Source organism: Prunus avium, chromosome 2 (genome assembly GCF_965620075.1).
Source record: "Prunus avium chromosome 2, drPruAviu1.hap1.1, whole genome shotgun sequence".
In the NCBI taxonomy this organism is placed as follows: Eukaryota; Viridiplantae; Streptophyta; class Magnoliopsida; order Rosales; family Rosaceae; genus Prunus; species Prunus avium.
Window position 1 is genome coordinate 13,271,055 of NC_142285.1, and position 26,413 is coordinate 13,297,467.

A 26,413-nucleotide genomic window follows, 5' to 3' on the forward strand; every position below is an offset into this window, starting at 1 on the left:
CTTAGAGGCACAGTCTCTCTTCCTTACTCCACGGTTGAATTCAGAAATTTCTGGTCTCTCCTTTGAGCCCCCTGATATGTTCATAATTTCACATGATTTTATATCCCTTTTACTTAGTTTTGTGAATTAATTTGGACTAAAGATGCTAAGTTTAGTTATTTTCTGGTTTTTCAGCCTATGAGCCACGAAATGTATAAATTCGCCAAATATTCCTCGTAATAGAGTTTGACATGATTCCAATTGGAGATGAAATACAGTATCTTGACGTTTTTCCATGAATATTTTCATAATTTTTGAAGACTGTTAAGGTTCCCATTTTTAATTAGACAACTCAGCCTAAACCAATTCCCGGAGAGCTCTGAGTCAGCAGGGGTATTTTGGGAATAACTCACTCATACGACATTGGATTGAGGAATACGACATATGGATGAAAAGAAGACATGCAGAGCTTTCCAAAGAGTGGTCGCACGTAATTTTTGGAGGTCAGGAAGGTGTTCAAATCGTATTTGCAATGAGGATCACGTGCAGTTTCCTGGAGGTTTTAGGAAACTTAGTTGTAATTACCCTTTCTAGTTAGGAACTGACTTGGAAATCAATTCTTCGGGTAAGGCCACTTGTGTAGGCCCATTCTAACTAGGTTTTAGGTTCTTTTAAGAGGGGAGGTCGTGGGGACTCAAAGGATACACCAGAAATTTCAGACTTCAACCGTGGAGCAAGGAAGAGCGACCGTGCCTCTAAACTCTAAGGGTTTTTCTTATCTCTTTCTCCATGTTTTATTTTTGCGTTGTTACCATGATTATGGGTAACTAATTTTCTTTTACTAAGAAACAATGTAACCCTTTTCTAATTATTCAAAGCTTAGTTATGTCATGCTATTAGAATTTCCATGTTGTTGAAATTTAATCACTGTGCTTATTTTCTTAACTAATGATCTTGACGCTTAGCTACCATCTAGGTTTTTGGTTAAGTAATTTGATGAATGTTAGGGTATACGCCATGCCTAATATGAGTTTTGCTTCTTGTGATTAAATTCATAAATGCGCCTAAGGTAAACACCATACTCTTAGGGGTTTGTGTGATTGCGTGAAGTTCTCATTGAACCTAAGGTCTTTTTGTATGTTTATATTTATGCCTCACGCCAAGGATAAATTGCGTGTAAGAAGAAGTGGTTAATTGCTGTGAAAAGAGTTAATCATAATTTTGGAGAACTAATCACCAACATAACTTGGGAATTTTGATAGCATGCATGCTAAGGTTTGGATAAGAGGAATTGTGGTGAAATTGTTGTCTTGGTAAGCTTATTTAAAATCTTTCACAAACTTATTTAGTTCACGTTTTTCTTTATTATCTTGTCTTTTAATTATCTTGTTTTCAACGTTCTTTTAAAGAAAATCTTTCAAAACAAACTTTCAAAACTCCTTGATTAAGTTTTAGTTGAGTCATTAGTTTTAAGTTTATTAGTTAGGGTGTCTAGAGTAATTTAGGATTTAAATTAGTTTAGAATTCACAACAACTTGAGAATTTATTCAGTCTCTGTGGGAACGACCTTGTACTTGCCTTGGCTATATTGCATTAACCTTGTGCGCTTGCAAGTTTATTTCTTGAATTTAACTATCTAATTTTCAGGTAGTAAAATTATACATCAAGTTTTTGGCGCCGTTGCCGAGGACTGAGTTTAATTCTTTGTGTTGTGTGATTTTAGCTTTACTTTGATCTTTATTTCAGTTGCTTGTCGTCCCTTTAATTTTTGTGTTATTGTTTTACTTTATTTTATTTCTTTAATTTATTCGCTTTTATTATTTGTTTCTTTGTTTTCCAGCACCACATATTATTAACTATTCTCTTTTGGTTTGTTGTTTGTAGGTTGCTCTCAAATATTTGCGTACTGTGTGTGTTTGTTGATGGTCAGCACAAGATCCCAAGGTCAAGAATTAGTACCCTTTGATCCTGAGATAGAAAAAACGTTCCGAGAGCTCCTTTGATCCTGAAATCAATGATGTTTCGTTTGAGCTGAAATCTGGCACCATTGGTCTTCTTCCTTCATTCTATGGTAGATCAAATGAGGATCCCAACATTCATATTAAGGATTTTTACATAGCTTGTGGTACGGTTCAGATCAAGGGAGTTTCACAAGAAATAGTGCGCCTGAAATTGTTCCCCTTCACTCTCAAAGAAAAGGCCAAGTCATGGTTCACCTCTCTTCCTGCTGGATCCATCACATCATGGGAAGAACTTGCTCAAAAATTCATGTTGAAATTTTTCCTTGCCTAAAAAACGTTGCTACTTAGGAAGGAAATCATGAACTTCGAACAAAAGCCTCAAGAATCTTTTCATGAGTGCTGGGAGCGATTTTGTGATCTACTACAACAATGTCCTCATCATGGAGTGGAAAGTTGGATGCAAATGCAGATCTTTTACCAAGGCCTAACCTCAGCTAGTAGAAACAATGTCGATGCTGCGTGTGGAGGAGCTCTGAGTGAGAAAGATCCTGAGGAGTGTTTCAAAACTTTTGAAAGAGTTGCTGCCAACTCTATGCAATGGGGAGATGACAGATTCACAAGGAAGATTAGTGTGCATAGTGTCGATACAAATCCTGGAGTTACTTCAGCATCTCAAGTATCCAACTTGGAAAAGAAGCTTGAAAATTTCATGCAGTCAATGACTAGATTTGTTTCTCCTTCCTCTGTTTGTGCTATTTGCTTTGACAATTTTCATCCCACTAATAGTTGCCCTTTGAGTGATCTTATGCAGGAGCAGGCTAATCAAATAAATTCATTTCAAAAGCCACGACATGATCCCTACTCCAACGCGTATAACTCGGGATGGAAGAACCACCCCAATTTCTCAAGGAGCAACAACAATCAGTCTGAGCAGCGCATTGATCCTCAGCAGAAACCTGCCAATCCAAATGAACCAAGAGAACCAACTTTGAAGGAGATTATAACTCAGTTTATTCAAACCCAACAACAAACAAACAATAACCTTCAAGCTGGTTATCAAAATTGTCATGCTGCAATTCAGAAATTGAGAGGGAGAAAGTGTTAGCTTCGCAAATCTCACGTCCTGGGGTTCCGGGCAAAGGGGATCCGCATCGACACGTGGCGTCCTTCTTTTGGTGCGGTGCGGTTGTGCGCGGGCGTGCCAGCACGGTCTGCCGTGCGTTTGAGGGTGATGTGATTGGATGAATAGTGGGGTTGCGCCCCTGTTTGAGTTTGACTTCTAATCAAACGATTGTGGCCGAGAGAGGAACTGATCTCGGCCTTCAGGTTCACGGCCTGAGCTACAAGGCCGTTACTGGTGGTGTTACTGGTGGATTTTTAGGTGGTGCTCCGGCGCGTTGCTAGATAGCAATGGTCGTATGATATATGGGATGAATGGAAGAGTAACAAGGATGGTGCTCCGGCGCCTTGAAAATCAAGGGTCGTATGATATATTGATGAATGAATTTTCCTACAAGCTGCCACTACTCCTAAGAAAGCAAGTAAAGGTATTGAAAGTGCATTACAAGAAGATAAATGACAGGAAAATATAATTTGCTCCGTGGGAGGCTTGTGTTTGGTGTTTGAACCCTTTCAAATGTAGTTGGAGCCTGGTATTTATAGGGAAGACAATGAGGCTGAAAATCTGCATGGTGAGGTTGATTAGAGCTAGTGGGTAGTCAAATTGACATTTGGGAATGTGAAGCATGGTGGTGTGATGATGAGTACAAAATTAATACAAGTTTTATCCTTAAATTTATAGTTGTTAGTATTTTCTTTTGTTTTATGTAAATCTATTAGAGTATTTTTATTGTTTCATTCCAAATCTTGGTTTTATATTTAATGAGTGGTTATTTGTAGATATTAAGTGTCTTCCACCAATGGCATGAGAAGGAGGAGGAATAAGTAATGTGTTGCAAAAAGAAGATAGAAGAAAGATGAAAATGTGTGCAGCCATGGTCAAGGAAATATGCTCAAGACAACGTGTGCTTCAATGCCAAAACTAAAGAAGAAGAAATCAATTGCATCTATGCTCTAGGACATGCATGCAAGCTTCCATCATTGAAGAAATAAAGAAAGAATGAATAAACAATGAAGGAGAAGTTCAAATTGACTACTTGCAACCAATGAATGCAAAGAAGAATGATGATGCTTGAGTTGTTATCTAGCTACAATTTGAGGAAAGTTGCTGCAGGTTTTATGAGAAGACACGAAGGAAAGTATGGAAATGCATGATAAAGTGTTCAAGTGGAAGAAAGTTTTGAAGAATTTAGATAAGGAGTCATCATCACAATGAATTAATTAAGGGAAGCAACTTGGCAATTGGTTTGATGGCAAGTGGAAGACATATTAAATTCATGAATATTGCTCCCATCCTCCTATAAATAGGAGGAGCTACGGCATTGTAAAAAACACACCAAGCTCCACAATTCTTGAGCTTTTTCTCTCTTCCCTCCAACTTCCTAAGTTTTAAATTCTGTTTTTAGTTTTATTTTATTATGGGGAACTAACTCCCTAAGCTAAGGCTAGGGAGAAAGCTTTTAATATAAGTGTGTAATTTTTATTAGTTTGATCCAAACTTAAGTTTTAATGTGAATTTGTAGTATTTGTTCAAATGGAATTTGTAGTTTTCCTTTTAATTAATTGATGAAAGTTTGATAATCTATTTCATGGGTTCAATCATGTTTTTCCCATTGTGTAGTAAAAACTTTCATGCTTTTAAAAGAGAAGAGAATTACTAAAGATTAATAGAATTTTGATAAAGATTAATAGAATTTTTATGAAGATTATTTTTTGATAGTTTGTTGCCAATGGTACAAGTTATGCTTAGAATACTTCTAAAGGAAATTAAAAAGAGCTTTAATTATTTTGAACAACTACATTGGAAAATATTTTGTGGATCAAATTATTAAGAGTTGCATGCTTATGTTAAAAGTGGAAACCTAATGCTTTAGTGTTTTAATCAATTAAATTTTCTCTAAATCAAATCTTGCATAAATCTACCTCTCAATCACACTTGTTCTTTTTCATCTCTGTTATTTTCTTTACACTGCTCTCTGTGGATACGATACTCGGACTTCCGAGCTACACTACTATACGATACCTTCCCTTGGGTTTTGCAAAAGTGGTCTGAACAAATTGGCGCCGTTGCCGGGGAGCGGCTTGTCAAAGAGTGCAGAGATCCCCTTGGTCAAAGGTTTGCTTGTTATGTGAAATTCTTCACATCTGGTACACTCTTTCCAAACTTATCTCATTATTAATATATATTTGTATTTGTATTTTTTATTTTTTGTTTTTGTTTATTTATTTTCTTTATGCGACCTAGAGATCATCTAGGAAGGTTTGTCAAAAAGTCTGAAACTGTTAATTTAGAACATTCTGCTTCAACTTCTTCAACTGAAATATCCAACAAATCTGAAAGCATGGCAGCAATTGTGAATGATGAACAAGAAATTGCGAATAATGAACAAGAAATTAATGCTCAGATTGAGAATAATGAAATAAGAGAAGAAGTAGCTGCACCTAGAACTTTAGAGACATTTTTGCATCCTATTCGTGCACCAAATCCTTCATGCATCATGTTTCCACCTAACATGCCAAATTATGATTTCAAACCTGGAATGATTCAACTGCTTCCCATTTTTCATGGCATGGAAAGTGAAAATCCTTATGTGCATGTTAGGGAATTTGAAGAGGCTATTGGCACTTTTTACAATGTTCAACTTGATAGGCTTAATTTCATAAGGTTGAAATTTTTTCCTTTTTCCTTAAAAGAAAAGGCTAAAAGTTGGTTGTATTCATTAAGGGCTAGATCCATAGGTTCTTGGGGGGAAATGACTCAAGCATTTTTTAACAAATATTTTCCTAATCACAAGACGATTGCTCTTAAGAAAAGAATCTCAAATTTCTCTCAAAAGGAAAATGAAACTTTGTATCAAACTTGGGAAAAATTTAAAGAGCTTTTGAATTTGTGCCCACACCATGGATTTGAAAACTGGCGTCTTGCTAGTTATATCTATGATGGGCTTCTCCCTCGTGATCGCCAATTTGTTGAGTCTATGTGTAATGGAAATTTTATGCAAAAAGACCCTGATGATGCCCTAGAATTTTTGGATGAAATTGCTGAAAAAGCTTATCAATGGACTGTCCCCAGTCCAGTTGAGACCATTGATCGGTCAAGAATTGCCACATCTTCTACTAATAAAGGAATTTATCAATTAAAAGAAGAAGATGATTGGAAATTAAAATTTGAGGTTTTAACTAAAGAAATAGCTGCTTTGAAAACGGAAAAATCAAATTTGCCTCAACCTGTTTTTCAAGCTGATGTTAATCAAGTATGTGATTCTTGTTATGAGATTGGTCATACTGTTAAAAATTGCCCAATTTTTCAGGAAATGAAAGGAGCTTATGTTAGAAATGTGCCCTAAGAGCCAATACATTTGATGTAATCTCCTTAGAATACATTTCGTATATGATATATAAAAGGGCAAACTAATTTGTTATCTTTTACATCGTGTAAAGAAACAAATGTCCAGGGTATGCTAAATAAGAGATAAAGTAATCTAAAGAGGATTAGATTCAGGAGACCTTTAATATCTAATTATAGCATCCCAAAGTGTTCCTAATCATAGGTTATCAAATGGGCATTGATAAACCGTCAAGATTAGCACATATTATGTATGCTCAATTGGGAGGATGGTTAGTCTCAAACCATTTGTGTAGTTGACACTAATACAAGTATGTGGGTGCTCATTAGTGAATGTGTACACTGAACGCGATCAACCGTAGTTCTCATATGGAGTATTTATCTACATGTCAAATGAGAACTCATAGTTGCAATAATGCAAATTAGTCCTTAGACCTGAGGCATCATGGTTGTCCTGTGATGCGTTATTGATCTTTGATAGCTCTTAAAGGCAAGCCGTAAAAGATTTGTCTTAAGTGTTGTTGGGATCTCTTAATTCATCATAGGGGCATGTGAATGTACAATAAGGAATCTCTACTTTCGATAAAGAAGGAGAATGTTTCAAGATGTGATTCAGTAAATCTTTGGCCAAAGTATTTTGAGCTTGATTTAGAAAGTTGTTCTTAATCATGTTCTTTTGAATCACCTGAGGTTATAAATCATATTAGGGGTTTGACATAAACAATCCGTACCCTAATAATATGATTTGAAACATTGTATAAGAGAAGGACCGTATTGCATTGCAATTCCAACTGAATAGGTTCTTCATCTATTCTGGTTAGCTTGGGTAGCCTTGATATATTGCTAGATGTCACTCTTGGCTTGTGGAAGTCCTAGGATTGATTGTGATCGATCCAAATAAAGGAAGAATTAAAAAGGGGTTTTAATTCCAGTTGGTTAGAAAGAGTTCTAATATTTTCCCACTGCCTTGCTAATTAGAACCTAATGGATCGCACACCTTAAATGGTTAACTTTGAGTAATACAAATGAGAATGAGGAAATCAATGTGATTGATTTGATGTGGATGATTTACTACGTGTAAAAACGTATTTGGGCCTCGGTAATAGTTAACGGGAAGCCCAAATGGTTGGGTATCAAGCCCAAGGGCTTAAGACACCTAAATATTATGGTTTAAGTGTCATAAGGCCCAAGTTTGGAAGCCCAATGGGGTTTGGCCGAAAATGCTTAAGTGAATGTGTATGGGAATTGTTTCCATAAGCTCATTAACACAAAAACACAATCCAACATCAACCAAATGGGTTTGGAAGATCAAAGAGAGAAAAATGAGAGTTTTCAAGAGTGAAACACTTTCATCTTTCAAAGTGGTTTAGATTGAAACCAATCTTGAGAATCTTGCACTAGCATTCAAGTATTCTCAAGATATTTCTTCTCATCTCAAGGTTCCATTGGTGTGGAGACTTAGAGGCCATATACTTTTGTGGCTCACATGGAGGAGAAAGATCATGGAGCAAAGATCAAAGATCAAAGAGGAGATCAACAAGGAGGAAATCATCAAGAGAAGACCAAACACAAATTGGTTCATATAATTGCTTCAAGGGTAATTAGATCTTATCCTTTCTCTTGAATTTTCATTTATGAAAAACATATCAATGTTCATGGCTTAAGATACTTGGAAGAAGTTTTGTTTTTGGATTTAAACAACCACCTTAGACTTCCGCTGCGATTAATTTGATTAAATGCATGTTCAATATTCAAATGAACTTTGGAAAAATGTTTTGAAATTCCTACAGCTTATGAGGAGCGTTGTGCTGCTGTTGGAAACTTCAAACAACAATATTCTTCTTTTTCCAACACTTACAATCCAGCGACAAGGAATCATCCAAATTTTCGTTGGAGCAATGATTCACAACCTCAGGTAAGTGAGAGAAATTCTTTCAATCATCAATTTCCTGCAACTAATACATTTAATGCTAGACCATCTTTGAGCGATACTCTTCAAGCATTTATGCAGGAACAACAGAAGCAAAATCAAAGGTATGTTACCTTGTTTGGTCAAATGGTTGAAGAAAATAAAGAAATTAAAAGCCAAATTTCTAAATTGACAAATTCTTTTGCAATAAATGAAAAAGGGAAATTTCCTTCTCAAACTCAACCAAATCCAAAGAATGTTAATTTGTGCGAAACCTCAATTGAACATGCTAAGTCTGTCATTGCTCTTAGAAGTGGTAAAATAATTGATAACACACCTTCACCAAAAGAAGTTGAAAAATCTAAGAATAATGATGAACTAAACAAGTCCAAATTGAGTGAATTAAATGAAAATCATTTTCCTGCTCCTTTTCCCCAAGCTTTAAATCCTCCAAAGAAATTGAATCAAAATCCTGAAATTTTGGATGTTTTTAAAGAAGTCAAAATTAATATTCCTCTGTTAGATGCTATTAAACAGATTCCTTCTTATGCTAAATTTTTAAAAGATCTGTGCACATTTAAAAGAAAGCATCAGGTGAAGAAAACTGCATTTTTGACTGAACATGTGAGTGCATTGTTGCAACATAAGGTCCCTCCTAAATACAAAGATCCAGGAAGTCCCACTCTTTCATGTGTAATTGGAAAAAATTACATCAATTGTGCTTTGCTTGATTTGGGGGCTAGTGTAAATTTGTTGCCATATTCAGTGTATTTGCAGTTAGGTCTTGGTGAATTGAAGCCCACAACAATGAAGTTGCAACTTGCTGATCGTTCTGTATGAGTGCCGAGAGGGGTAATTGAGGATGTATTGGTCCAAGTGGACAAATTTTACTACCCTGTTGACTTTGTTGTTTTGGATACACAACCTGTTTTACATTCTGAAAATGAAATTCCTGTCATTTTAGGACGTCCCTTCCTTGCTACATGTGATGCACACATCAGTTGTAGGAGTGGGATAATGAAACTCAGTTTTGGTAACATGACATTGGAAATTAACATTTTTAATGTTTTTAGGAAACCTTATGAAGATGATGAATGTGGAGTGGTGAACTTGATTGAAGTTCTTGTACAGGATCAATTTGAGAAGACTAGTATTTCTGAACCTTTTGAGACTCTTTTATTGAATTTTAAAGAATCCGAATTACTTGAGGAGCCAGAAATTGCTTATCTTAATTCGTTGTTTAATTCCTTACAGGTTGATAAATGGACTCCAAGGTTTGAGAAGCTTCCACCTCGAAAGGAAAAGACATTGCCATCAAATGTGGAAGTTCCTAATCTAGAGTTGAAGCCTTTACCCATGGGACTTAAACATGCCTTCTTGGGGTCCAACAACACTTTTCCAGTGGTAATATCTTCTGAACTTGACTCTTTGCAAGAAGGTAAGTTACTTAATGTGTTGAATTCTCACAGATCTGCCATTGGTTGGACTCTTGCTGACATTAAGGGAATTAGTCCTCTTGTTTGTACTCATAAAATATTTTTAGAGGATGGAGCCAAGTCTTCTAGGGAGGCACAACGTAGGTTAAACCCAATCATGAAAGATGTTGTTAAAACTGAGGTGTTGAAATTAATAGATGCAAGTATTATTTATTCCATCTCTGATAGTAAATGGGTAAGTCCTACTCAAGTTGTACCTAAGAAATCTGGCATAACTGTGGTTGAAAATGATAAAAATGAATTGATACCTACTAGAGTGTTTTCAAGTTGGCGTATGTGCATTGATTATAGAAAGCTGAATTCTGCAACTAGAAAAGACCATTTCCCTTTACCTTTTATTGATCAAATCTTAGAAAAGGTAGCCGGTCATGAATTTTATTGCTTCTTAGATGGATACTCAGGTTATTATCAAATTGAAATTGCCATTGAAGATCAAGAAAAAACTACTTTTACATGTCCTTTTGGTACTTTTGCTTTTCGTAGAATGCCTTTCGGATTATGTAATGCTCCTGCTACTTTTCAAAGATGCATGATCAGTATTTTCAGTGATATGGTTGAGCAATTTCTTGAAGTTTTCATGGATGATATATCTGTTTTTGGTGATTCTTTTGATAATTGCTTGAGTAATTTGGAAAAAGTATTGGTTCGATGCCAAGAGAAAAACTTTGTTTTAAATTGGGAGAAGTGTCATTTTATGGTTTCTTCTGGAATTGTTCTTGGTCATATTGTTTCATCTAAAGGAATTGCAGTGGATAAAGCTAAAATTGAATTGATTTCAAAATTGCCAGTTCCAAAAACTGTTAAAGATGTCAGATTATTTTTAGGTCATGCTGGTTTTTATAGGAGATTTATTCATAATTTTAGTGCAATATCTAGACCCTTGTGTAATCTCCTATTAAAAGATTGTAAATTTGAGTGGTCTGATTCATGTCAAAAGGCTTTTGAGAAATTAATTAAAATGCTCACATCTGCTCCAATTATGCAACCACCTGACTGGACTTTACCTTTTGAAATTATGTGTGATGCTAGTGATTACGCGGTTGGAGCTGTTTTGGGGCAAAGAAAAGATAAGAAGCCACATGTCATCCATTATGCAAGCAGAACCTTGAACAGTGCTCAGATGAATTATTCTACAACTGAAAAAGAACTCCTTGCTGTGGTATTTGCTTTGGATAAGTTTCGTTCTTATATAGTTGGATCACCTATTGTTATTTTCACTGACCATGCAGCTTTAAAATACCTTTTTGAAAAAAAAGATGCTAAAGCTCGACTGATTAGGTGGACCCTACTACTTCAAGAATTTGACATCACAATCAAAGATAAAAAGGGAGTAGAAAATGTAGTGGCTGATCATTTGTCTAGATTGAGTTTTGAGGATACCATTGAAACATTGCCAATTAATGATTCTTTTCCAGATGAGCAATTATTTGCTATTTCAGAATTACCTTGGTTTGCTAACATTGTTAATTTTCTTGCTACAGGTAAAATTCCATCTGATTGGACTGCTCAAGACAAGAGGAAATTTCTTACAGAGGTTCGAAATTTCTTTTGGGATGACCCTTATCTGTTTAAATATTGCCCTGATCAGATCATTAGAAGGTGTGTACCTGATAATGAAATCCATGCAGTAATTTCTTTTTGTCATAATGAAGCATGTGGCGGTCATTTTTCTGTATAGAAAACCGCTGCAAAAACTTTGCAGTGTGGATTTTATTGGCCTACGCTTTTTAAAGACACTAATTCTTTTTGTCGAACTTGTGACCGTTGTCAAAAGTTGAGGGCAATTACCTGTAGAAACATGATGCCTTTGAACCCAATTTTGGTAATTGAAATATTTGATTGTTGGGGCATTGATTTTATGGGTCCTTTCCCTATTTCTTTTGGATATCTTTATATCTTGGTCGGTATTGATTATGTTTCTAAATGGGTAGAGGCTGTTCCTTGTCGACATAATGATCATAAAACTGTTTTGCGGTTTTTAAAAGAAAACATTTTCGCAAGATTTGGAACACCTCGAGCTATTATAAGTGATGGGGGAAAACACTTTTGTAATAAACCTTTTGAGGCTTTAATGAAAAAATATGGTGTCACTCATAAAGTCGCTACCCCATATCACCCACAAACAAGCGGTCAAGTTGAACTTGCTAATCGGGAGATAAAACAAATTTTGGAAAAAACTGTGAGTCCTAACCATAAAGATTGGTCTTTGAGATTAACTGATGCTTTATGGGCATACCGTACAGCATACAAATCCCCCTTAGGGATGTCACCTTACAGACTTGTCTACGGTAAGGCTTGTCATTTACCAGTTGAACTTGAACATAAGGCATATTGGGCAATTCAAATGTTTAATTTTGGTTTAAATGATGCAAGTTCAAATAGGAAGCTTCAGTTGAATGAGTTGGCAGAATTAAGGAATGATGCTTACGAAAACTCTCGAATTTACAAAGAGAAAATAAAGGTTTTTCATGATAGAAATATTTTGAGGAAAAACTTTGAACCATCACAGAAAGTTCTCTTATATAATTCGAGATTGCATATTTTTCCTGGTAAACTTCGTTCCAGATGGACAGGTCCATTTGTGGTCACAAGAGTTTTTCCTTTTGGAGCAATGGAGATTGAGGATCCAAAAAATGGTAATGTTTTTAAAGTTAATGGTCAACGTCTTAAACCATTTTTGGATAATTTTGTTATGCAGGATGACACAATTCACTTGGAGAATCCTGTTTATCAGGATTGAATTCTCAGACTATCTTTAGTTTCGTATTCATTATTTATTTGTGCTATTTATGTTTTTTTGGATACTCATAAGCTGTAGAAATTACCTATTAAAAAAATAAAATAAAAAAAAGATTTTTCATATGAGCTGACTTTTGGTAACTCCAGTGAGCATCTTCGTCAATACAGTGTCTAGGAGTTCTATAGGCGACACCTTTGGTGTTTAAGAAGTTTGGGTTTTAAGCGGGACCATTGTGACCCCTCCAACCTTCCCGGATCCCCTGGCTGTGTTTTCTGAGGCCCTTAACTGGTCATCCATGAGTTGCTTGTATATTTGTGTATATTTGTATAGATTTTGGTTTTCTTTTTTTTGTGTGTTTTATTTCATTTTAGTCTTTATTTTTTTTTTGGATTTTTTATTTTTGTCTTTTATTCTGTAATGGATAAATACCAAGGGATTGGCACGCATATTTTCCAGGTATTATCTTTCTATATCATTTACCCTCTTATTTCATACATTTGCTATGCTTTTATTTTGAAACATTGAGGACAATGTTTGATTTAGGTTTGGGGGTAAGGTTTAGAAGTTTTGTTTTTAATAGTTTTGTTTTGTTTTTATTATTTTATTTCACCCAAAAAATTAAAAATTAAAAAAAAAAATGGTGTTATCTCTAGATTTTTATGCTTACTATCATCAAATCAGATTCAACACTCATGAATGATTTTTACGATTGGAAACATATTATTAAATTTTAAACCCATAATTTTAGTTTTTTTTCACTTATTTCTATTTAGTGGATAATTCATGAGTTATACTTTGAACTCTCACATGCACATCAACACTTTAGTGAGAATGAAAGAAAAGATCAATTATAGTTAACTTTGTTGTTTCAAGTAGAGTTAGATGACATTGCTCTTGATTGACCTTGGCGTAAAAAAAAAAAATAAAGTAAAAAAAATAAAAAATAATAATGATGTTAATTTATCCAGAGTTTTACTTAGTAACCGGGCCTCTTGCCTAAACAGCAGCGAATGTTCGCGTCAAACGGTAAAGTTTTGAGGTAAATACATTTTGTGACTAGTTTAGTTCTGTAGCCTTTTTAACTCGAGTTAATAAGCCCTTAGGGGTGTTTCTACATCTAATGCCTTAAAACCTTTGGTTTAAGAGTCGTTGGCCTAAATCTCGCTACATGGGTTAATTAGAAAGCTTAATAGAACTAAACATTGCACAGTCACAATTTTAAAAAAAAAAAAAAAAAAAAAAAAAATAATAATAATAATAAAAATTTGTATATATGCCTTGGATAGTTATTTGCACTGAATTTTGATAATGATTGAAATAATGAGGTTACTGTGATTGAAATTGACTTTTGTCTCTAAAATGTGTTGGTTCACTTAAACACCAAAGGAAACAAATGAAAAATTTACTAAATAATTATAAGTGATCGAGACTTTATGTGGGGATTAATTTGAAGCATGTTTGCTCTTTTAAAAATTGTTCATGAATTTTCAATCCAGATAGCTTTTGATGATGGTTAAGCATTTGTTTAAAATTTTCAAATTTTGTTGTAGCATAAATTTTTAAAAATCTCTCATTTCGATGTTTGTGGGTATCATCACTGAAAGCCCTCACGAGACTATACTCGTCCACTAGGGTAACCTAGGGGTTTAAAGGCTTGTTGCATATGCTAAATGCAATCGAGATCCCTACGAAAGTTGCTTAGTTTTCTTTTCTACTTAGTTTTTTTTATTTTCTTTTGCTCGAGGACTAGCAAAATATAGGTTTGGGGGTATTTGATGAGTACAAAATTAATACAAGTTTTATCCTTAAATTTATAGTTGTTAGTATTTTCTTTTGTTTTATGTAAATCTATTAGAGTATTTTTATTGTTTCATTCCAAATCTTGTTTTTATATTTAATGAGTGGTTATTTGTAGATATTAAGTGTCTTCCACCAATGGCATGAGGAGGAGGAGGAATAAGTAATGTGTTGCAAAAAGAAGATAGAAGAAAGATGAAAATGTGTGCAGCCATGGTCAAGGAAATATGCTCAAGACAACGTGTGCTTCAATGCCAAAACTAAAGAAGAAGAAATCAATTGCATCTATGCTCTAGGACATGCATGCAAGCTTCCATCATTGAAGAAATAAAGAAAGAATGAATAAACAATGAAGGAGAAGTTCAAATTGACTACTTGCAACCAATGAATGCAAAGAAGAATGATGATGCTTGAGTTGTTATCTAGCTACAATTTGAGGAAAGTTGCTGCAGGTTTTATGAGAAGACACGAAGGAAAGTATGGAAATGCATGATAAAGTGTTCAAGTGGAAGAAAGTTTTGAAGAATTTAGATAAGGAGTCATCATCACAATGAATTAATTAAAGGAAGCAACTTGACAATTGGTTTGATGGCAAGTGGAAGACATATTAAATTCATGAATATTGCTCCCATCCTCCTATAAATAGGAGGAGCTACGGCATTGTAAAAAACACACCAAGCTCCACAATTCTTGAGCTTTTTCTCTCTTCCCTCCAACTTCCTAAGTTTTAAATTCTGTTTTTAGTTTTATTTTATTATGGGGAACTAACTCCCTAAGCTAAGGCTAGGGAGAAAGCTTTTAATATAAGTGTGTAATTTTTATTAGTTTGATCCAAACTTAAGTTTTAATGTGAATTTGTAGTATTTGTTCAAATGGAATTTGTAGTTTTCTTTTTAATTAATTGATGAAGTTTGATAATCTATTTCATGGGTTCAATCATGTTTTTCCCATTGTGTAGTAAAAACTTTCATGCTTTTAAAAGAGAAGAGAATTACTAAAGATTAATAGAATTTTGATGAAGATTCTTTTTTGATAGTTTGTTGCCAATGGTACAAATTATGCTTAGAATACTTCTAAAGGAAATTAAAAAGAGCTTTAATTATTTTGAACAACTACATTGGAAAATATTTTGTGGATCAAATTATTAAGAGTTGCATGCTTATGTTAAAAGTGGAAACCCAATGCTTTAGTGTTTTAATCAATTAAATTTTCTCTAAATCAAATCTTGCATAAATCTACCTCTCAATCACAGTTGTTCTTTTTCATCTCTGTTATTTTCTTTACACTGCTCTCTGTGGATACGACACTCGGACTTCCGAGCTACACTACTATACGATACCTTCCCTTGGGTTTTGCAAAAGTGGTCTGAACATGTGACCCCCATAAACCCCAGCCGCCGCCCTGATGGTGGGCTCTGCGTCTCGGGCCTTGGAGGAGCATTTAATGCCCTGGTCTGAGGGTTGGTGACTTAATCTTACAAGTCGTGAGATTTTCGCACCTAATCCCTGATTTTACTTGCCATACCCTGACTTCAATCACGTCCCTTCTTTCTTGGCTCTTTAAATGCTCCTACGTGGATCATGGGCTTTCTGCTGTGGTCAGAGGCGTTACTTCATTAAATGAAGCGTGGGACCTTGACGCCACGTGGCGACGCCGCTTAAGTTTTTCTATCTTGGCCGTGTATCTGAGGAGTTTGTCCTCGGCTAGTATTACCGAGGCAGTGATGACTTTGCCTTATAAGCTCACCTTTTGTTGTTAACAAAAGGAAGCGAACAATGACTTGTAACGTTGTTTGTGCCTAATAAATCACGATCATAGACTAACCAAAGGGGCTTCCTCTCAGCCCTAGCACCTATTCATGAACTGGAACGTGGCGTTTCGTCAGGTGTTTTGCCTTCCTAAAGACGAAGGAAAAGCTGCGAAGAGGGAACCCTCTCGGTCTCGCGACCGCAGCATTATTGGCCGAGGCCGAGGGGCGTAAGAAACGTGGCCGAAGATATCAAGGATAAATCACCATGTGGCAACAAGGTCCCACACTTCATTTAATGAAGTAATGCCTCTGACTATTGCAGCAAACCCACTAGACACAAAAATGCATTTAATGCACGAGGGAAGAAGGGAAGTGACTGAAGTCAGGGTTTGGTAAAGGAAATCAGGTTAGGCGCAAACATTCTTACAAAAATTTTTACAGCTTGAAAGATTAGGTCACCAGCTATCAGAGCATTAAATGCGTCTCCACAGCCAGGGGTGCAGATCCCACGATCAGGGCGACGGCCGAGATTTACCGGGATTTATGGGGTCACACCACCATGCTTCACAATCCCAAATGTCGATTGGACTACCCACTTGCTCTAATCAGGCTCCACCATGTAGATTTTCAGCCTCGATTACTCCTCCAGAGCCCTTCCTATAAATACCAAGCTCGAGCTACATTCAAAGGGTTCAAACACCAAACCAAAAGCCTCCCACGGAGCAAATTATATTTTCCTGTAATGCACTTTCAATACCTTTACTTGCTTTCCTAGGAGTAGTGATAGATTGTAAGGAAAATCCATTCATCAATATATCATACGACCCTTGATTTTCAAGGCACCGGAGCACCATCTTTGCTACTCTCTCATCCACCCCATATATCATACGACCGTTGCTCTCTGAGCAACGCGCTGGAGCACAGCCCAAAACCCACCATCAACACCACAACTAAACGGCCTTGTAGCTCAGGCCGTGAACCTAACGGCCGAGATCAGTTCCTCTCTCAGCCACAATCGTTTGATTAGGAGTCGAACTCAAACAGGCGCACCACTTAACCATTTTATCCAAACTGCATCACCATCTCGACGCACGGTTGACCGTGCTGGCACCCCCGCGCACAATCACACCGCATCCAAAAGAAGGACATCACGTGTTGACGCATATCCCCTTGGTCCGGAGCACCAGGCCGTGAGATTTGCGCAGCCAACACTTTTTGGCACGCCCGGTGGGACTCTTGTCAAAAACTCATGGTGGAAACTAGGGCACAGGCAAAGCTCAAGAATAAAACAGTCGAAATGACTTCCGAGACCCCCGAGTCCACCTCACCGATAAATATTACCGAGACCGAACAAGCGGTCAGAATCTCGGCCAGCGTTCCAATGACGACGGATCGCACGGCCGAGTCCATGCAAGAGCAAGCAGTGGTGGAGGATCTGATGTCTAAGCAAGCCTACAGGATAGAGACATCTTTTATGGCCGCAATGGACAGATTTTCCTTAGAGTTACGGACGCTCTTTCAGGAGAGGATGCCGGTAGCCTCGTCCGCAACACCTCCCAGAACCGGACAGAGAAGCCAAGAGCGCGAGAGGATTGAGCCTTACGGCAAAAGCAGCTGCCTCGACGCCTCTGGCCGCACCCAAGCGTCAGGCTACGGCCAGCATTCTCAGCCGCCGACGATTAGCTGGGGGCATTCCCAGCCCACATGGGCGAATCCCGGACCAACCTGCCTAGCAGAAACAGCGAACGGCCCACTCCATGCTTTGGTCGTATCATTAGGGCAAAGTAGCCCCACGCATTCTGGGATCCAGCAACGCGGCCCAATTCATACTTTGGCCGTCCAGAAGCAGCCCGGCCCAGGTAACCAGACCACGACGCCATCACAACAGTGCGGTCAGAACAATTCGACCGTTACACCACCATTGCAGGCGTCGTTATTTCCGTTAGACTCCTACCTTTAGTACGGTTCGGCCATTCCGACGGCAACACACACGCACCCTGGTCAAACCCATGTCGCTTATCTAGTGCTGCCCCTTATTCAAGTGGCCCGGCAGATAAGGCCACTAAACGATGCGCAACAGATCCCGCGGCCATTTGCGGCCCAACAAGAAGCGCCCCCCCAAGGGCTTCGGTTCGAAGACATCCGGCGAATGATCAAGGACATCCTGGCTCAGAGGCGGCCGAAAGCGCCGAGGTATACAAAGCTGTACTCGCCAGAAATTGATCGAACCCCTCTTCCCCGGAACTATCGGTTGCTAGAATTCATGCTATTCTCCAGGGATGGGCAGACCTCCTCCATTGAACACATAGGTCGTTTCCCGGCCTAGTGTGGAGAGGCCGATTTGGATGCCCAAAAGCTCCGTTTATTTGTTCACTCTCTGACCGGCGCGACGTTCTCATGGTTCATAAACCTTCCACCGAATTCGGCGAGGGATTGGCCTGACATGGAAAGAATATTCCACGAACATTTCTATCAAACCAACCTGCAGCGGTTCAAAACATGCAGGAACTGGTGCCGAACAAACCTACTAGAGAGGGAATTTGTCAAAATGGCCTAAGAGGGTTTGGAATTCGAATACCGGAAAAAATTCCAGGGAATCGAATTCCGGGACATGCATCACTTGATCAACAAGGTGGACAGATACGCATCCTTGTTGAAGGAAGAAATGCAGAAGAAGACGGCTTCGAAAGGGACTTACTACAGGAATCCCATTGTCAGCTACACCGAAGCAGACGACTCCGCGGAGGCCGAGAGCGACGAAGTCGAGATGAGCTCAGCTGAAGTCAGCATAGACAAACTATTCGTCTGCAAAGGACTTGTCAAGGCCGACAATAGCCGCACAAAAATTCCCGACGCCAAGTTTGCGGCTCGAGAAACGAAGGCCTACACTTTTGATTTGACAAGGGCCGAGGCTATCTTTGACCTGCTATTGTCCGAGAAAATGGTCAAATTGTCTTTTGGCCATAAAATTCCGAAACTCGACGAGCTCAAAGGAAAGACGTTCTGCAAATACTACAGTTCTTGGTCTCACAACACCAACAACTGTGTTGTCTTGCGAGACGTCATCCAGAAGTTGATAGACGAAAGAAGCTACCGTTCCCGGAGAGGGCGGCCATGCAGGTTGGCTCCAAGCCGTTCCCTCCACCTGTCGTCAACATGGTCAACGCCCAACTCCGGGCCGAATATAGGGAAATTCGTCGGTGCAAGTGTGAGATCGGTCAGCCCAGACTACAGGAGAACAAAAGGAAGGCCGCTGAGCCCTCTCAACCGACTGTGAAGAAATTCGGTGGCCAGCATGACCGTCGGCCAGCCAACAGAGCTGTTTTCGATCGATTGGGGGCACGAACCCCCAGTACCTCGGTTGGCCACAAAGACGAGGCCGCCCCTAGGCCAGTAAAGACTTTCAAACCGTCGGTCATATGGGATGACCGTTCGTACCAGGCACGACCTAGGGGCAGGGCCGAACCACTGACAAAAACCCAGCTGAGGAGAATGCAGAGACAGGTTCAGCAGGCCAGGATACAGATGACCCAGGCCGAGGTTTCCAAACGCCAAAAGAAAATGGCGACCGTGGACGAGCCACCATCTCGACGCACGGTAGACCGTGCTGGCACGCCCGCGCACAACCGCACCGCATCCAAAAGCAGGAAGCCACGTGTTAACGCACATCCCCTCGGCCCGGAACCCCAGGCCGTGAGATTTGCGCAGCCAACACTTTTGGCATGCCCGGTGGGACTTTGTCAAAACTCATGGTGGAAACGAGGGCACAAGCAAAGCTAAAAAACAAAGCAGTCGAAATGACTTCTGAGACTCCTGAGTCCACCTCACCAATCACTGTCACCGAGACCGAACACGCGGTCAGAATCTCGGCCAGCGTCCCAGTAACGACGGATCGCACGGCTGTGTCCATACAAGCGCAAGCCGTGGTGGAAGATCTCATGTCTAAGCAGGCCCATAGGATAGAGACATCCTTTATGGCCGTAATGGACAGATTTTCTTCGGAACTACAGACGCTTTTCCAAGAGAGGATGCCGGTGACCTCTCCCGCAACACCCCCTAGAGCTGGACAGAGAGGCCAAGAGCGCGAAAGGATCGAGCCTTACAGCGAAAGCAGCAGCCTCGGCATCTCTGGCCGAACCCAAGCGTCAGGTTACGGTCAGCATTCGATGCCACCGGCGAATAGCTGGGGGCAGTCCCGGCCCACATGGGCCCATCCCGGACCAAATTATCCGGCAGAGACGGCGTATGGACCACTCCACGCTTTGGCCGTATCCTTGGGGCAAGCCAGTCCCACGCATTCCGCGGTTCAGCAACTCGGCCCAATTCACACTGCTGCCGTCCAGACCCATCCTGGCCCAAGCGGCGCGACCGCTGCTCCATCACAACAGTACGGTCAGAGCAATCCGACTGTTTCACCACCATTACAGGCGTCGTTATTCCCGTTGGGCTCCCACCTTCATTACAGTTCGGCCATTCCAACGGCAACATACACGCACCCTGGCCAAACCCGTGGCGCTACCTAATGCCAACCAGCTCGGCTGTACCAGCCGAGCCCCCTGTTCAAGTGGCCCAGCAAGAAGCACCCCCTCAAGGGCTCCGATTCGAAGATATCCGACGAATGATCGAGGATGGCCTCGCTCAGAGGCGACCGGAGGCGCTAAGATATACAAAGCCATACCTGCCGAAAATCGATCGAACCCCTCTTCCCCAGAACTATAGATTGCCAGAATTCATGCTGTTCTCCGGGGATGGGCAGACCTCCTGCATTGAACACATAGAACGCATAGAAGCTCCGTTTATTTGTTCACTCTCTGACCGGAGTGGCGTTCTCATGGTTCATAAACCTTCCGCCGAATTCGGTAAGGGATTGGTCTGATATGGAAAGGATATTCCACGAGCATTTCTATCAGACCAACTGAGAAATAACGATCGCCGAGCTAGCACGGATGAGCCAGGCATCAGGCGAATCACCTCGCGACTACTTGCAGCGGTTCAAAACATGCAGGAACTGGTGCCCCACGAACCTACCGGAGAGGGAATTTGTTAAGATGGCCGAAGAGGGGTTGGAGTTTGAGTACTGGAAGAAATTCCAGGGGATTGAATTCCGAGATATACCTTGTTGAAGGAAGAGATACAGAAGAAGACGGCTTCAAAAGGGACTTATACAGGAATCCCATTGTCAGCTATGCCGAAGCAGACGGCTCCGCGGAGGCCGAGAGCGACGAAGTAGAGATGAGTTCAGCCGAAGTCAGCATAGACAAACCGTTCGTCTGCAAAGGACTTATTAAGGCCGACAATAGCCGTACAAAAATTCCCGACGCCAAGTTTGCAACTCGGGAAACGAAGGCCTACACTTTTGACTTGACGAGGGCCGAAGCTATCTTTGACCTACTATTGGCCGAAAAAAAGGTTGAGTTGTCATTCGGCCATAAAATTCCGAAGCCCGAGGAGCTCAAAGGGAAGACGTTTTGCAAATACTACAGTTCTTGGTCTCACAACACCAACAACTGCGTTGTACTACGAGACGTCATCCAGAAGTTGATAGACGAAAAGAAGCTCCAGTTCCTAGAGAAGGCGGCCATGCAGGTCGACTCCAAGCCTTTCCCTCCGCCGATCGACTCAAAGCCTTTCCCTCCGAGCTGAATATAGGGAAATTCGTCGGCCGGCGAAGGAAAAAGAACCGTTGGCCGAATCTGAGTCAGTGCTTTGCGAACGATGCAAGTGTGAGGTCGGCCAGCCCAGGCTACAGGAGAACAAGAAGAAGGCCTCCGAGCCATCTCAACCAATCGCGAAGAAATTCGGCGGCCAAAACGATTGTCGGCATGCCAGCAGAGCTGTTTTCGACGATTGGGGGCACAAACCCCCAGTACCTCGGTAGGTTACGAAGACGAGGCCGCCCCTAGGCCAGTAAAAACTTTCAAACCGCCGGTCGTGCGAGACGACCGTTGGTATCATGCACGACCTGGGGGCAGGGCCGAACCACTGACAAAAACCCAGCTGAGGAGGATGCAGAGGCAAGTCCAGCAGGCCAGGTACAGACAACCCAGGGCGAGGGTTCCAAGCGCCAAAAGAAAATGGCAATTGTGGACGGGCCATCTTCTGTACCAATTGTCCCCTCTACAGCAAAGATGACCAGCATCAAGCCTCTAAGGACGTGGTGCCCTAGGCAGGACGAGAATCCCCGTAGAGCGGCGGCCGTTTCGATCCAGCCAAAGGGCGCGGCCCTGGAGAAAACAGACGAGGGCATCATCGACGTCAACCGCGGAAGGGATCCCCCTTTCTCGGCCAACGGTTTGTCCTTTCTCATGGAATTCCATAAAGACTATTCGGCCACCGACCTATAAGGCATGCCCCCTTGTTTGTGCCTGATAAATCACGGCCATAAGCTGGCCGAAGGAGCCCCTTCTCTCGGCCCTGGCACTTGTTCGTAAAAACTGAAACGCAGCGTTTCGCCAGGGTACTTCGCCTTCCTAAAGACAAAAGAAGAAATGCTAAGGCATGATCATCTCGGCCTCAAGCGCAGGCCGAGGCCGAGGCCGAACAAAATCACGGCCAAGGCATTAAAGGCAAATCATCACGTGACAGCAGGGTCCCAGGCTTCATTTAATGAAGTAGTGCCTGTTTAATGCAGCAAACCCACTGGCCACAAAGAAGCATTTAATGCATGAGGGAAGGTGGGAAGTGACTAAAGTCAGGATTTGGTGATGAGGATCAGAGTGATTAGACGTGGACATTCTCACAAGAATTACGACAGCCTGAGATATTGGTTCACCAGCTATCCAGGCCATAAATGCGTCTCCACGGCCAGAAGCTCAGAACCCACGATCAAGAGCGGCGGCCGAGATTCACCGGGATTTCTGGGGTCACACCACCATACTTCACGATCCCAAATGTCGATTGGACTGCCCACTTGCTCCAATCAAGCTCCACCATGCAGGTTTTTAGCCTCGATTACTCCTCCAGAGACTCTTCCTATAAATACAAGACTCGAGCTACATTCAAATGGTTCAACACCAAAACAAAGCCTCCCACGGAGCAACTTATTTTTTCCTGTAATGCAATTTCAATATCTTTACTTGCTTTCCTAGGAGTAGTGTTAGATTGTAAGGAAAATCCATTCATCAATATATCATACGACCCTTGATTTTCAAGGCGCCGGAGCACCATCCTTGTTGTTCGTTCACTCACCCCATATATCACACGACCGTCACTCCCTGAGCAGCGCGCCGGAGCACCGCCCAAAACCCACCACCAACACCATAACTCAACGGCCTTGTAGTTCAGGCCGTGAACCTAACAGCCGAGACCAGTTCCTCTCTCGGCTACAATCGTTTGATTAGGAAGACGAGTTCAAACAGGCGCACCACTTATCCATCCAACACTCATCAACACGTCGACGCATGGTAGACCATGCTGGCACGCCCGCGCACAACCGCACTGCACCCAAAAGCAGGAAACCGCGTGTTAATGCATATCCCCTCGGTGCGGAACTCCAGGCCGTGAGATTTGCGCGGCAGACACCCCTGAGAACCATGAAATCGTCGAGTTGGCCCTCAAAAATGCGAAGGCAGAGGGGCTCCTCATTACCAACAGATCCGACTCCGCCATCAAGGCCGTATACCAGGCGAACAGGGAAGCCAGAGCGAGAGGGGTGCCAGGATACCAGCCCGACCTAGCAGGATTGGAGGCTAAGGTCCCCTTCAGCAAGGGCGACTTGGAGTATCTCCGCCAGTATTTCACCGTGACTCCGGCTGACACTATCTTTGGTCTGACGACCAAGGAAAGGGCTCGGGTAGGCCGTCTGAACGACTACTTAATAGCTAGGGATACGTTGGCCAACGCTAGACCAGCCCTCAAGGAGAAGGCCGAGGTCTCGGACCCACCCAAGATCAAAGTGTCCACGGACGATATCTCCGGAACTGTGAGGCCTGTGATCGAGGGCCCCAACGACCCTTTCTTTGGGCATGAGGCCGAAGACGACCCCACCTTGGGAATATCCGATGAAGAATACGACGGGATCCTCGGAATGGTTGAGGAGAGAACCCTCGCCGGGAACGGCTATGAGGCCGAAGAGGAAGCTGGTAAGGGAGACCAGCAGGAGCCGAGGGAGGCCAGCGTGAACATGGTCCTAGTACTACCGTATGAGTTCTCAGCCCCAAGAGGGCAGACTAACGGTTGGATAATGACATGGCCGAGGAGCAGCTAGATCAGAGGCCAAAGACAAAGGAAGAATTATTGGCCGTGGCTTTTAACGAGGTAATACCCAGAGACGAGCCGAACAAATACCGACATCTCAAGCCGTTGTACATCTCGGCTCATGTGGAGGGTGTGCCCGTGTCCAAGGTCTTCGTTGACTGCGGGGCCACGGTCAACATCCTTCCCTACTCCCTGATGAGGAAACTGGATAAATCAAAAGAGGACCTCATCCCCAGCGACGTGGTCATGAGCAGTTTTGTCGGCGATAAATCTAAAACCATAGGGGTATTGCCGTTAAAAATCACCGTGGCCGACCAAACAAGGGTCGCGGCCTTCTACGTAGTCGAATCCAGTGTGGACTACAATATATTGCTCGGTCGTGACTGGATCTACCAATCTGGGTGCATACCGTCCTCCCTCTTCCAACTGCTTTTCTTTTGGGACGGCCAGAGGGTGTCCATACACCCGGCCGACGAAAAACCCTTCGAAACCAACGCCGTACAAGCACGGATTTACGACGACGACGTTGGATGGGTTGTCCTCACCGGCCACGATGCAAGCGGCTGACCAACCAGGACAACGGCCCAGAAAGTACTGGAGTTAGGTGCCTAGAATGTCCGACAAGATTCGGCGCGCGAAGTATTGATCGACCTCACCAGCCTTTAGATGATAGACAAAACCACTAAAGAAGAAGGAGCAGCGGCCGTGACTGACCTGCTGGAAAGACTGCTGGAACATTGGGCGGAGCAATCCTTGAGGCCAAACTCACCGATCAACCTGATCGAATTCCTCCACGAATCAGATGAGACGGACGCTTTGACTTTTGACGACCTAGAAACGGCGCCCGCCGAGATGGAGGATGACTACCCCGAGGTCCAGGACCCTTTATTAGGAATAAATGTAGGGTCGGAGGCCGAGCCACGGCCTCTTTTTGTAAGCCAGCTTTTGGACCCTGAGTTAGTGGCCGGGATTATCGGCCTGCTCCATGAATATAAAGATTGTTTTGCTTGGGATTACCATGAGATGCCTAGGTTGCCGAGAAGTTTGGTTGAGCACGAATTAAAAATCAAGGAGGGGTTTAGGCCTTTCCAACAGTCGCCGAGGCGGTTCTCGACCGAAGTGCAACTCAAGGTCAAGGAGGAGATCGAACAGCTCCTTAAAGCCGGTTTCATCCGAACGGCCCGGTACGTAGAGTGGTTAGCAAACATCGTGCCAGTTCTGAAGAGGATCAGAGCTTCGAGGGTTTGCACCGACTACAGAAACTTGAATCTCGCGACCCCCAAGGACGAATACCCCATGCCTATGTCAGATCTCTTGGTAGACGGGGCTGCGAAGCATGAGCTCCTATCTTTCATGGACGGCCATGCTAGTTACAACCAAATTTTCATAGCCGAAGAAGATGTCCACAAGACGGCGTTCAGATGTCCAGGCGCGATCGGAACCTACGAATGCGTGGTCATGCCGTTTGGCCTGAAGAATGCTGGTGCGACATACCAGCGAGCTATGAATCTGATTTTTCATGACCTTATTGGCCGAACTGTTAAAGTTTACATCGACGATGTGGTTGTAAAATCCCCATCCAGAACTGACCACGTGGGCCACCTCCGGCAGGCTTTCGATCGAATACGGGCGTACGGCCTAAAGATGAACCCAAAGAAATGCGCTTTCGGCGTCACCGCCGAGAATTTTCTCGGTTTCTTGGTTCACCAGCGGGGAATCGAGGTGGATAAAAATAAAGCCACGGCCATCATGGTGGCGCCTCCACCAAGGACCAAGAAGGAGCTCCAGTCCTTCCTCGGAAAGGTCAACTTTTTGAGGCGATTCATATCCAATTTGGCAGGGAAAATTCGGCCGTTGACTCCTCTGCTCAAACTAAAGGACACGGACCGGTTCGTGTGGGGAGCAGAACATCAAGCGGCCCTCAACAATATCAAGAAATATTTGTCTCAACCACCGGTCCTTATGTCGCCGAAAAGAGGGAAACCCTTGAGACTTTACATTTCGGCTTCGGAGAGCTCTATCGGCTGTCTGCTGGCTCAAAACAATGAGTCAGAACGAGAGCAAGCAGTGCACTACCTGAGCCGTACCCTTAATATGGCCGAACTAAACTATTCGCCGAT

At 41.9% G+C, this 26,413-nt stretch overlaps 2 non-coding genes and 1 pseudogene across 2 annotated transcripts; 1 reads left to right on the forward strand and 2 right to left on the reverse strand.

Annotated features, from left to right (window-relative positions):
- Positions 1-2,280: 2,280 nt before the first annotated feature.
- LOC148296541 (small nucleolar RNA R71) lies at positions 2,281-2,387 on the reverse strand. The gene has a single exon (XR_015834217.1). It is a non-coding gene; the product is annotated as a small nucleolar RNA R71 (small nucleolar RNA).
- A 16-nt stretch (positions 2,388-2,403) lies between these two features.
- LOC148296542 (uncharacterized) lies at positions 2,404-14,192 on the forward strand (annotated as a pseudogene).
- Positions 5,861-5,967, reverse strand: LOC148296543 (small nucleolar RNA R71). The gene has a single exon (XR_015834191.1). It is a non-coding gene; the product is annotated as a small nucleolar RNA R71 (small nucleolar RNA).
- Positions 14,193-26,413: the final 12,221 nt, after the last annotated feature.